We start from the raw sequence: 10676 nt of genomic DNA, 5'->3' as shown, positions 1-10676 counted from the left end.
AGTGAGTGAGCAGGCCTGGGAACACCTGCAAGGTGGGGCTGGTGAGGTCTCTGATGGAGATCAGGGCTTGGCAAACCACAGCCCAGTCCACAGGAGGAGCCTGTATGCATGGTGCACTGGGTGTTATAGGCAAGTAGTGAATCATGGAACATTACATCAAAAACTAGGGGTGTACTATATGGTGACTAACATAATAAAAAATAACATTATTTAAAAAAAAAAGAAAGCATGTTGATGGGTCTTGCCTTTCATCTAATCTGATAGGCTCCTGTCTTTGGATTGGGCTATTGAGCCTATTTACATTCAGAGTAACTACTGAGAGCTGTGAATTTACTGCCATTGTACTGCTTGTAAAGTCCCTGTTTCTGTATATTGGCTCTGTTCCTTTCTGATCTTTGTCCTTGTGGACTCTCTCTTTGCTTCATTGTTCCCCTTTAATATGTTATTTTAATAATACAATGCCAATCTAAAGAATTCTGGTATAACAGTTCGGGATTGGTTACTGCTTAGTTTTCAGTGGAGGCAAAGGTTTGTAAAAGTTAAAATTCTGCTAAGTGTACATTGAGATTGCTGGAAATGATAGGGGAAGCAACTGTGTATGCAAGAAAGGTTAAGTTGTATTTTTATAAGGGCACTATAAGGAATGAGAATACATTTTTGTTCAGGAAAGAAAAAAAGCAATTTTGTTATTTTGTACTAAATAAAGACTGTTTATTCAGAGAGAAAAGTCTCAGGATAAAATCTGAATGAAAAAGAAAGTTGTAGGAAGTTTGTGAAGCGCAACTTCGGAAAAAACTTTTATTTATGGTCAGGACTAAGATTGAAATGAATGGATTTTATAGGTACAATGGTATAAGTCTGAAATTCTGCTTTTTTTCTCTCTGTTAAAAGGACAAAATTTTCCTGGATTGTTGGTCTGCTCTTGATGTGAAAGAGTTGTATCCCGGAGTCCATAGTCTCTCATGGTTCATCTCCCCCTCTGGTGCCCACCCCCCCCTTCATTTTTCCCTTCCTTCTCCTAAGGATCTCCCTGCTATTCCTTATGTTCCACAAATAAGTGAAAGACCATGGACCCAGGGAAGCAAAGGAGGGTTGTAGAGGGGAGGGCGGTGGGGAAATGGGTTAGACCGGTGAAGGGCGTTAAGAAGGGCAGGTATTGCATGGAGCACTGGTTGTTATATGCAAACAATGAATCATGGGACACTACATCAAAAGTGAATGATGTACGGTATGGTGACTACCGTATCGTAAAAAAAAGAAAAGATGAAAGATTAAAAAGAGGGAGTTGTAAACAAAGATGTTATTACTATTATTATTATGTGTTTTCTTTACCTTTGCAGAAAAGCAAAGTTTCTATGTTTTGTCTTTATCAGGTTTTTGATGACTTAAGAGGACTGAAATGTCTCAGTTTGAAAGAAGCTAAGTTTTGCTAAAGATTGCACAATCTTCCCTAAAATGTCTTTTGGCCTCCTTGGTTCAGTTTAAGTAGTGAGTTTTGTCATGATCCATATATCTATTTAGGCCTATGGTTTAAACCATTCTGAATTTTTAAACAAATTGCCTGGGATTTAAATTGTAAGTGGAGACTTTGCTTTTCTGTTCTTTTCATTTTACTACTTAGGCTTCTTTGGTATGTTAAGTCACTTGGGAAGCATTGTGAAATAAATGATTGGGAAACCATGGGTTCTGTTGTATAGGTAAATGTTATAATTGTTGTAGGAACTATGTGAATTCCTCAAGCTTTAATATGTCTCAGTAGAAGGTCCTCACTCGATATGCTAATTATGGAAATGTTCTGTGTCACAGAAGTAACGGGATTTCCTTGTCAAGTGCGTTGTAATGAGCTCTCATCAGATCTTGAGCCATGTACATTTGTGATTCTTGTGTCATTTATGCCCTTGTCGAATGTGTTTCATCCTCAAGGAGATTCATGAAAGGAATTTTTGACAAATATAAGTTGTGCTCTTTAAAATCCTAAAACTCAACTGGGTAAGAATTTCCAGAACTAATGGAGCCGGTTTTGTTGCATTCAAACAGAACAAGAACTAATACTATGGGGCAGAAAGAGTTGAGGACGATGATGATAGTTTTGTGACTCTTGTTTGAAACATTGCTGGTTCTTTAATATGTGTTCTTCCAGATTTAAGGAAACTTTATGTTAAAATATGCATGATATAGGGAGATCGGATAAAATATGTTTTTGTGAACAAGTGGAAACATTTCACTTTTCTCCCTACCCGAATCCTCCAGAATTCAGCAGCTCTCAGTGAGTATTCCTTCTTTCAAGGTAAGTTTGATTATTTGCCAAAGTTCAACACAAGTCTGTTTTCCTTGCAACAGGTCACTCCTGGAAACTTTAGTTATTTTACCAAGGCGTTGAATGAAGTGTCCTGTTGGAGAGAGAGAGACATGCATATAGACCCTGATATGACCAGACAAGTTGAAGGATATCAGGTTGACTTGATGGAGCCCCTTGGACATATTGGCCTGATAACCTTGCTTACAGAGTTCTCAGGAGCCTTGCCAGATGAGTAAAGAGGGTTACTTCCCGGCAGGTGTCGGAACCTCAGGATAGTTTGGGGATCTCAAAAAGAAGAATTGACCCGAATCTACAGGTACTGCAGGCAAGTCTGTGGTGAGTATTTGGCTTGGCCTCTGGCCTCAAGACACGATTGCCAGTTCAATCTAGAAGATTCCTTATGAAAAGTTCTGGCAAAGCAAGGTTTACAAATGTATACGGTCCATTACTGTTCTTGCTGAGCTTAGTTAGAATAGATGCTATGTGAAGTCAGTCAAGCAGAGAAAGACAATTACATGGTTTCCCTTATTTGTGGAACATAAGGAGTAGCAGGGAGATCATTAGGAGAAGGAAGGGAAAGAGGAAGGGGGACGGATAACAGAGGGAGAGAGGAACCATGAGAGACTCTGGACCCAGGGAAACAAACTGAGGGTTTTAGAGAGGAAGGGGGTGGGGGGATGGGCTAGCCGGGTGAAGGGTATTAAGGAGGGCACGTGTTGTGTGGAGCACTGGGTGTTATACACAATCAGTGAATCATGGGACACTACATCAGAAGCTAATGATGTACTGTATGGTGACTCATACAGCATCGTAATAAAAATAAATGAAAAAAAAAAGAGTAGATGCTAAGCCAGCAAGTGTGCGATGATCGCTGCGGCCTTCTTTCATCTAAGAAACAATCACAGATCCGTGTAACTGAAAGGCATCACCCATCTGGATTAGCACACACTGCAAACACGCCTGATATTTCTGTGCCTCAAAATGGGTCCCCTTAAGCTATGAAACCATTTATCTTGCAAGTTAGGTTGGAGATATGACTTTTGACACTGACAGTGTTTTCTGATTGGGCAAATCCTATCGGAATGCCACCCAAAGTAATCTTGGAATCCCCTAGAAGCTGGTGGTTCGAGTGCTTGCACCTTGGGTCAGTATCATAAATGCTGGTTAGGATTTAAACCCCTTTAAATCTCCTCAGAAATTTAAATTTGCATTTTGTGGTGATGAGTGTTTTGACTTCAGGTGTCTGTGAGAGGCACATCTTCACAAGAAAAGACCCCAGGCCGATTTCAGCCAAATAGAGACTTTAGAGATGGCAAAGATCAGGGCTTACTTTCAACAAGTGGTAATGCAATTTGCCGGTTGAACCTCACCGATTTCTCTTTAAGAATGAAATACTGCTAAGATGCTATTAAAAATAGAGTTGTGAAAGAAGGAAGAAAGACGGAGAGAGTCACTCACATAGAGTTGAAAAGACATGGAGGAGGTAGGGTTGATGCACATCTCCTGTTTCAGTTCCATATAATGGAAGATCCAGGGGTTGATGAATGAGAACACATTTCCAATGTGAAAGAAGATTCCAGGAGGAGTAAGCATTGCTAAGATAGTCCTGCAAAATGTAGTTGAAATAGGGTTGATGCACATCTTCTGTTTAGGTTCTGGGAGCAGCATGAACGTTGGACTTTTGTCAGTAGTTGCAAATGATCACTGACCTCTGGGCCACCTCCAGGACCACATCCTCCTGCTTTGGTCTGAAATAGACATCATGGAACACCTGGTAGCCAAACCGCCAACCATGCATTAGTTTAAGGTCTGCTCGCAGCAATCCTAATTCTTTCCCAGCTTGTGCGACCCTGTGATTTTGACCTCTTTGAGCCTGCACTCCCTGCTGGCAGTGTGGAGCACACTTTCCGTTTGGGGGTGACTCTGTGTCTCCCAGAGTGCAATCCCTAAGACCTGAACTCAGAGCTGTACTTGTTTTACAGACGGTTCTTCTTGGCTCACATTCCTTGGCCTGGCGGGTAGGATGCAACGCGTCTGACCTCTGCGTCTTCGCCGCCGGTTCCAGTGAGATAGGCACAAGAATGGTCCACCCTGTCATCTCCCCGGTGGTTTTGCATCACAGTGGTAAGTTGTCTTGGTTCTGAACCTCCCGCCAGGGTTGAGGTTCAGGCCTTTATTTGGATGTCCTGTTTTGGTGGTTTCTGTCTTTACATCTGAGGGGAAAAGATACCTTCTTCTTGGCCGTGACATTGGAGACAGGTCCTTAAAAAGAAAATACACGGTTGGTTCTTTGGGGAAAAGACCTTAGTAGGACAGATGTAGAAAGTTCTGCAAGTCCTCGCCCCACACAAAAACTCTGAACCAGAGGTTGCTTCTGTTGGCAGAATCGTGCGTTAGTGCAGGTTTACCGCATAAATCGAGGTACCCCCCATTTAGTGAGCATGTAGCAGCTGTCAGCACGGTGCTGGGTGTTCTATAGCCAAGGCCCTGGTCCTAGCACAGACAGATCCGGTCTTGCTGATGAAGAAAGTTTCCATATAAGTTGCAGTCTCACCTCCCTAAGTGCTTTCCTTGGGAGCCCTGGAGACACTCCCAAACCTCCCCTTCTTTTGTGAGATCACCACTTACCTACCATCTGGGGAAGGATCTTGATCTGCTTGTTTTCTGTCTCTGTGATAAGAAGAAGAGCCATCTTCTCGAAAACGTGTCCAAAAGGTTAATGAGGTAATCATCTCAAACCTTGGAACGTCATCATGAATTCAGTGCCGTTAGATCTTATTGAGGTCCCCGAGGTCATGCGTGAGTGCAAGAGGGGATTTGAGAACTTTGTTTCATCAACAGTTATAGAGGTGCTGAGATCTGTAAAGAAATCACACAGTTGGAAGAGAATATGGCGCTCCTTTATTCTGGTTCTGGCTTAACACCTTTTGCTCCTGGTTTGTCCGTGGTCTTTTAAATCTGAGCTTCTCGGCGATTCCATTTCAGCCACCTCAGGTCTCTGTGTTGAGTACTTTCGGGACCAAGTTCAAACTATCTAACAGGGCGTACGAGGCTCTTTACCATCACTATATGAATTTGGTGCCCTCTCTCCAACCCCCTTACGGTCCAGTCACACTAAGTGTTGCTGTGTCTGTTGTTTGCATTCACACCCTCCCTGTATTCCCACCCTTTGCCCTCCAGGCCTTCAAGAATCGGCCATGTCCCTTTCTCTATGAAGCTCCTTAACCTCCCCCTCAGCCCACATCATCTACCCTGTACCTCCATAATGATGTCCTTGTCTTCCTTTGGTTCTCCGTAGGCTTCCAGCCATTTTCCAACAATACTTATTGCACACATACTGTGGGTATGTAAGCAAGAGGCGTTCTAGCAGATTAGTAAGACACTGAGCTCTAGGGCCAGACTCCCTGGGTGCGCATCTTAACCCTGCCCCTTCTCCTTAGGCAAGTCACTTGACCTCTTGGGTCCAGGTTTCCTTGCCTGTAATGCAAGGATTATAATCCTACCTGTCTCAGAGTTGCTGTTAGGATTCAGTGTTGTGGAGTTTCTCCAAAGAAAGCGCTCCATCCTAGTCATTGTCTTTATGGTACTTGAATGGAAGCTCCACGAGGAGAGGGAATTTCCGCTTCCCGATCTCTGCCCGGGTCAGTGCCTGGCACTAGTAGATGCTTTAAACATACGGTGAATGAATATATGAATTTGCCAGGCGTTCTTCTAGTCTCAGGGCAAGCGGCCTTGAACAAAATAAACAAGATCCCTTTCTCATGGCTTCTACTGTAAGCTTTAGACAGAAGCACACGCTTTCATGTAATAGCAGGTGCTGAGAGGAATGTACAAGAGGGAAGTGGGATTGAGGCTAGGGATGGAGGAGCAGTATTAAGTGAGGATGGGCCAACCACACAGAGGATCCAGGTGAGGATTTCAGCCAAGGGCCCAGAATTCCCGAGGGAAAAAGAAGCTCTGCTGGTTAATAGAGCCTCCCCATTTTCTCCAAAGGGCTCTTGGAATGTCTGTCCTCCCCACTAGACTAGGAACGTCCGAAAAGAGGGAGTCCATCGTGTAATTGTTTATAAATATCCTCGCTGGTGATTTAGTTGGACACTTGATAAATACTTGTTGATGAAACCAAGGAATCCATGTAGGAAAGGGCCTTCCCGTTTGGAAATGCAGGCTCTGAGAGACTCTTCTACCTGTCTGTTTTCTTTTCTCCTTGTATATTCTGCCTTCCTGAAGTCTAGGCCAAGGAATACATCTGAGCATTGACTCATCTTCCTTCCAGTGCTATCCCTGAGCTCTAACATTAGGAGGTCACTTTTCCCCCCAGATCCCAACATTTATTAATCCCCTTTTTGGTAAGAATTAGGTTCAGAGCTGCAGAAACTGTTCTGTAAATGGAAAAAACTTTAGTAAAAGATTTTGGTTTTCAGAAAGTCATTTCATTTGATGAATTTTAAAGATTTGCTCTTTGAGAAGCTCCTTTTCGGTCATCAACATAAAAATGAACCCATCATTTAAATATCCATGCTGTATTACTGTCCAGCACTGAGTTATGAACTTGCGGTGTTGTGATTTATAATATATATGTGATCTTACCCCGTTTCTGCAGCAAAGCTCCTTAAAGCCCTTGGAATTCCTAAGTGTGGAGGGTGATGGGGTATCTTTTGTTTGCTGTGTTAATGAGAGACTTTGGGACTGAGGAGGGGGCTGGTTGCCTGCCAGTGGAACCAACCACTTGATTATTGGGTGGGAACTTTCAGGCCCGCCCTCCACCTCCTGGGAGGGGAGAGGGGCTGGAGAACAATGATTGTCATGAAATCATAAAATCATGCCCATGTGATGAAGCCTCCACAAATACCCTGAAGGACGGGTTCTGAGAGCTTCTGGGTTGGTGAACATTGGAGGTGCTGGGAGAGTGGCGCTCTGGAACGGGGCATGGAAACTCGATCCATACCCCTTTCCCCGTACTTGGCCCTACGCAGATCTTCTCTCTTACTCTTCCTGAGTTGTATCCTTTTATAATAAACCGGTAGGTTTGTAAGTGAAATGTTTCTCTGAATTTTGTGAGCCACTGTAACAAATTAATTGAGCCTAAGGAGGCAGTGGTTGGAACCTTCCATCTGTGGCTAGTCAAGCACAGGTGGCAAACTGGACTTGTGATGGGCATCTGAAGGGTGCTGGGGGTCCAGTGTGGTGGGACTGAGCTGTGCAAGCTGACACTATCTCCAGATAGGTCGTGTCAGAAAAGGACATGCGGGTGGTGTCAAAGACTTGCTTGTCACGTGGAAGAAACACATTGCAACTGGTGTCAGAATTGTAGAACTTTATTGAAAGTCGATACGGGGATTTGAAATTAAATGAAATCATTGATGGTCTGGTTTATCTCCAGGGATGGGGGGAATGAAAGTCCATGCAATACTTGTTAAACTAACACACTTAGGACGTAAGATCGTCAGAGAGCCCAGAGGAGGGGGATCCTTCACCCTGAAACTAAGGGGAAATAGAATTTGTAAAGAGGATTGTCTGAATCCTCTTTATGTTCATTAATACTTGCCTATCCAACCTTCCAACAAAAGCAAGGGGAATGGGTAGGATGCTCTTGTCTCCAAGATAAGAGGTTGGGTTTCCGCGGGATCAATAGAAGAGCTTAATATATACCCTTTGGATTTTGGGGAGCATACTCGCATCTGACATATGGCTGAGGAGCCTGAAGGCAAGAGCCTGTTTCCTCAGGCAGCAGGAAAGATACACAGATAGGAGGGGGGAGGGGCACAAGACTTTGTTGTGAAGTAACTGAACTTCCGTGGAATGTAAGGTAAAGTTTGCCTTAGAGGTTCCTACGGTCCAAAGACAACCTCCGGGAGAGAGGAAGGCACTACGTGGGAATCACTTAGGTCGAGCTTGACTGGTGATCATCTGATCCTGAGGGACAATCACCAACAAATAGATCTAAAAACCGCATACATCCTGTTCTAGGGGAGTTAACAGTGAAAAGACCAACAGTATTGTTAAGTTCTCTGAAGACCTTAGGGGAGACAGATTTACATTTTGGTCAGGCCCTGAGATCACAAATCAGAATGAAAAATAGCAGTCAATAAAGAACTTTCTTGTATCCCTACCTCTGGTCCCTCTCCAGGCTTTTACCAGGAATGTGAAAATGGCATTTTGTAGTGAAGGGGAAATAAGCATGGAAAAAGAAAATCAACAACCTCTTCACATATTTAAACACAGCTTGGTTAGGAAAGAAAAAAAGCATTTTCATACTGTTCATTGTCTGCTGAGTTGAGACTGTTTGCAACTTAAAATGAGAGTTAAAAGTGGTGGCGGCGACTTGCTGGAGGCGGAGCCCACATGCAAGAGGCAGCACCTGCAGGCTGGAGTCGGCCTCCGCAGCAGTGAAGGGAGCAGGGACATGCAGGGAGTGCGCCCCTGCTGGAGGTGGGTCCGAGTCCCACCCCCCCCCCCACTGGAGACAGAAGGGTCGTCCACGGATGCAGCGCCCCTGCTGCAGGCACCAGCGGCAGCGCCCACTGGGCTGGAGGCCTACAGCGACCACTGAGGCAACAATGGAGGCGGCTCCCTTGCAGGAGCTGCAGGAGGCTTTGCTCTTACTGGAGGCGGCTCGTGCATCAGCATCCTTCCTGGGACCGGCGCCCGCCGCAGTGGAGGAGGCGTCCTTCTCGCTGGAGGCAGCAGGGGCGACCACAAGATGCAGCGTGCCTGCCAGAGGTGCCCGCTGCAGCGCCCCTGCTGGAAGCTCCCGGGGCACCGCTGTTTCTGGAGGCAGTGCCCCTGGCACAGGAAGCAGCAGGGGCGACTATGGAAGCCCCGCAGGCTGGGGGCAGAGCCCCGCTGGCTGGGGGCGGAGCCCCGCAGGCTGGGGGCGGAGCCACGCACGCTGGTCGCTTCTCACTTCGGTGCTGCGCGGACTCCAGTGCGGACGTGTTGGCAGCGGTGGAGTCTTCGGCAGCGTTGATCGTGTCATCGGCGGCAGCACTGGAGGTGTCCTGGGCTTCGAGGGAGTCAGCGAGAGCGGCGGCGTCCCTGGAGGCAGCAGAGGCTGCTTTATTGGAGGGGCGTCGACTGAAGAGGTCTCGGTGTTGGAGGCAGCCCCAGCCTCGGCGGCGCTGGCGGCGGCGCCTCCCTTTGACGTCAGTGGTGCGCCGCCTCCGGCATTGAAGGTGGCGTCGCTAGAGGCATCGCTGGAGGCGGCATCCACAGATTCGGCCTCGGCCCTGGAGGTGGCTGCGGCGGCTGTGGAGGCAGCGGCAACGAGGGCGACGGTGAGTTCCCAAGTGGCATGGGCTGCGACGCAAGGGGCGGTGAGGGTGGTGAGGGCAGCGGCGGGGAGTTCCGTGGTCGTGCTGTGGCGCGGGTGTTGATTTCCGTGGCGACGGTGGTTGCGCGTCAGTGAGGTCAGGGGCCCTGGTGGCAGCGGCACCTGCATTGTAGGTGTGCAGTGACGTCAAGGGCCGTGGAGTCGTGGGTTCCCTGGCGGGGAAGAGGATGGCATGGTTGGTTAGGGCTCTGAGTCCCAGGCGGCGGTGAGGGCGAGGATTGTGAGTTGTCATGGGTGGCGAGGGCAGCAGCCGTATGGTCCTAGGCAGAGATGGGAGAGGGCGTGGGCGGTATGTTCAGCGGTGGCCACAGCAGGAAAGGCTGTTGCTTGGGTGGTGGGGAGATGGGTTGGGTTGGAAGGGGCTCTTTATGGATCTGTTTCTCCACGGACATGGTCTTGTAGGTTATTCTTCTCTCTCGGGTCCTCTAAGTTATGTATATACAGTTTTGTATTATAATTTATTTTATAGATGTTTTATATATTGTATACTTCAATATGATGCTTTATATGTTAAATTAGTTACATATGGTTAATGCTGCAATGAAGAGGCAGGTATAAATATGTTTTCAAATAGGTATTTTCATTTTGTTCCGTTAAAAGCTAAGAAGAGAAGTTACTGGATTGTAGGATAGTTCTCTTTTTAATTTTTCTTTTGTTTGCGGAGGCTGCATACTGTTTTCCACAGCGTGTGCACCTACTTCTGTACCCACCAACAGTGCACCAGGGATCCCTTTCCTTCACATCTTAGCTAACGTTTGTTATTTCTGTCTTTTTGATACTGAACCTTCTAAGCAGTGTGAGGCGATACCTCAGTGTTGTTTCGATTTGCATTTCCCTGATGATTATTGATGTGGAGCATCTTTTCACGGAACTGTTGACGTCTCTGTGTCTTCTCTGCATAATGTCCGTTTGGAAAATCCTTCCACTTTGTTTGTTGTTGTTGTTGTGATTGAGTTGTAGGAATTCATTCTATATATTGGAAAGTCACCTTTTATGAGATTTATGAGTAGCAAGTCTTTTCTCCCAGGCGGTAGGTTGCCTCTT

At 46.1% G+C, this 10676-nt stretch overlaps 1 long non-coding RNA gene across 1 annotated transcript; it reads left to right on the top strand.

The window, feature by feature from the left end:
- The first annotated feature begins 1146 nt into the window (after positions 1-1146).
- On the top strand, positions 1147-8769 carry LOC148107075 (uncharacterized). The gene is made up of 3 exons (XR_015723068.1): positions 1147-2635; positions 4282-4423; positions 8430-8769. It is a non-coding gene; the product is annotated as an uncharacterized LOC148107075 (long non-coding RNA).
- Positions 8770-10676: the final 1907 nt, after the last annotated feature.

Source organism: Ursus americanus, chromosome 35 (assembly GCF_024610735.1).
Source record: "Ursus americanus isolate L20-20 chromosome 35, mUrsAme1.1.p, whole genome shotgun sequence".
In the NCBI taxonomy this organism is placed as follows: domain Eukaryota; kingdom Metazoa; phylum Chordata; class Mammalia; order Carnivora; family Ursidae; genus Ursus; species Ursus americanus.
This window is presented reverse-complemented; position numbering and strand designations above follow the sequence as displayed.